At 48.8% G+C, this 2,372-nt stretch overlaps 1 pseudogene; it reads left to right on the top strand.

Annotated features, from left to right (window-relative positions):
* The first annotated feature begins 565 nt into the window (after nt 1-565).
* LOC147733033 (large ribosomal subunit protein uL3-like) lies at nt 566-1,852 on the top strand (annotated as a pseudogene).
* The last annotated feature ends 520 nt before the right edge of the window (nt 1,853-2,372 follow it).

Raw genomic sequence — 2,372 nt, forward strand, 5'->3', positions numbered from 1 at the left:
GTGACATCCATGAGAGACCACTCAGACTGTGACTACAGGCCTGCCATTGCAGCCTGTGTGAGTTGGTGCTTGCACCTTTCACAACAGATTTAAGTTTCCTTATATCTGAGGTCACTACACCTAAAATCTATAAGTCACCTGTATGGCAGACCTTTCAGTCCTGAAGGCAGGGTGCTTGGTTATGAGTATGAGTGTGCCCCTGCAAGAGCAGGACACCCCTACAAACCCCAGAGTTGATTTTCGAGGCTTTTTAAGTACAGTCAGCCCTTTTGATACATATAATGTACATCAGTCGTTACGAGATGTCTAACTATGTAGTGACCGCACCGAACGCAGTCATGTTTAGTATCAAACATGTTGTAATCATACTCCATCACTGAGTCCAGTGTTGAAGTATGATCCCATGTACTTGGGTGCTCCCTTAGGGTACCCCCTTGTACTCACGGTTACAGCCTTTCAAGGTCTGGCAGCAAGCTAGTGCTGCTTCTGACCGCAGACATGATTCTACCCTACTGCTGCTGAGCCAAGCTCCAGACACACATATGATGGATGCCTGTGTTTCATTATGTCTCATTGAAAGGTATCTGCTCCCAGGCACGGGTCCCTCGGATCCCTGCCCCGCAAGCGCAGCAGGCGCCACCTTGGCAAGGTGAAGAGCTTTCCCAAGGATGACCCCAGCAAGCCCATCCACCTAACTGCCTTCCTGGGCTACAAGACTGGTATGACCCACATTGTACGTGAGGTGGAACAACCAGGTTCAAAGGTGAATAAGAAGGAAGTGGTGGAAGCGGTTACTGTGGTGGAAAGTTCTCCCATGGTCATAGTTGGAATCGTCAGCAACTTTCAGACCCCCAGGCCTGCCTGCCCTGAAGACCGTCTTCGCTGAGCACATCAGCGATGAATGCAAGAGGCGCTTCTACAAGAACTGGTACAAGTCCAAGAAGAAGGAGTTTACCAAGTACTGCAAGAAGTGGTAGGACGATGAGGGCAAGAAGCAGCTTGAGAAGAACTTCACCAGCATGAAGAAGTACAGCCAGGTCATCCGGGTTCTTGCGCACACGCAGATACGCCTGCTCCCTTTGTGACAGAAGAAGTCTCACCTCATGGAAATCTAGGTGAACGGGAGCACAGTGCCCGAGAAGGTGGACTGGGCCCGCGAGAAGCTGGAGCAGCAGGTGGCCGTGGGTGGCGTCTTCGGACAGGATGAAATGATTGATGTCATCGGAGTCACTAAGGGTCATGGGTACAAAGGTGTAACAAGCTGATGGCACACCAAGAAGCTGCCCCGTAAGACCCACAGAGGTCTGTGAAAGGTGGCCTGTATTGGAGCCTGGCATCCAGCCCGCGTGGCTTTCTCCGTAGGTCGTGCAGGTCAGAAAGTCTACCACCATCGCACAGAAGTCAACAAAAAGATCTACAAGATTTGTCAAGGCTTTTACACCAAGGACGGCGAGGTGATCAAGAACAATTCATCTACTGACTACGACCTATCGGACAAGAGCATCAACCCCCAGGGTGGCTTCGTTCACTATGGAGAGGAGAGAAATGACTTTGTTATTACTGAAGGGCTGTGTTATCAGGACCAAAAAGCGAGTGTTAAAATTACGAAAGTCCCTCCTGGTGCAGAGCAGCCAGCGTGCCTTGGAGAAGATTGATCTCAAGTTTATTGACACCACCTCCAAGTTTGGCCATGGTCATTTCCAGACTGTTGAGGAAAAGAAGGCTTTTATGGGACCACTGAAAAAGGAACGCACCGCCAAAGAGGAGACTGCATAATTCATTGGACAGTCTGGACCAACAGTTGATGCTCTACAATATGCCTCTTTGTTAATAAAAAATATTTTGGATATTGTTGTTGAGTTATCAGTGGGGTTGGATACTTTGCCAATGAATGGCATACTTTGGAAGTATACTTACATCCTGTTACCTGTTGGATTGTCAGGATGCCTTCATCCCCAAGTCTTGTTCACTGTCTGCATTTTTTACAGTGCAGCTAGACTGCACTGCACCTAGCTGCCAAGGTCTGTGTGGGGACCGTCCCCCCTCCCCCCAAGATTTAGCAGCTTGTCAGTCGGGGCATTAGGATGCAGCCCTGCCACCTGTGATCCGCTGCATACTGCTATGAGACTATCCCAACACTCTTAATTAGGAAGTATTCATGAGAACACAATCTGTGTTTTCATGATCACTGCAAGCACTGTTCCGGAGTTTGCTGATTTCTATCAGTGTTTCACAGTATAACGCAATGTTCCTCTGTTATAGCGCTCTGATACCTACGGGTCTAGCCAGCGCTTTATAATCATTTTGATGTACCTTCTAATGCAACGTTCCCCTGGTTAAGCGCTCTGATACCTCTTGGTCTTGATAGCGCT

Source organism: Lissotriton vulgaris, chromosome 2_1, assembly GCF_964263255.1.
Source record: "Lissotriton vulgaris chromosome 2_1, aLisVul1.2, whole genome shotgun sequence".
In the NCBI taxonomy this organism is placed as follows: domain Eukaryota; kingdom Metazoa; phylum Chordata; class Amphibia; order Caudata; family Salamandridae; genus Lissotriton; species Lissotriton vulgaris.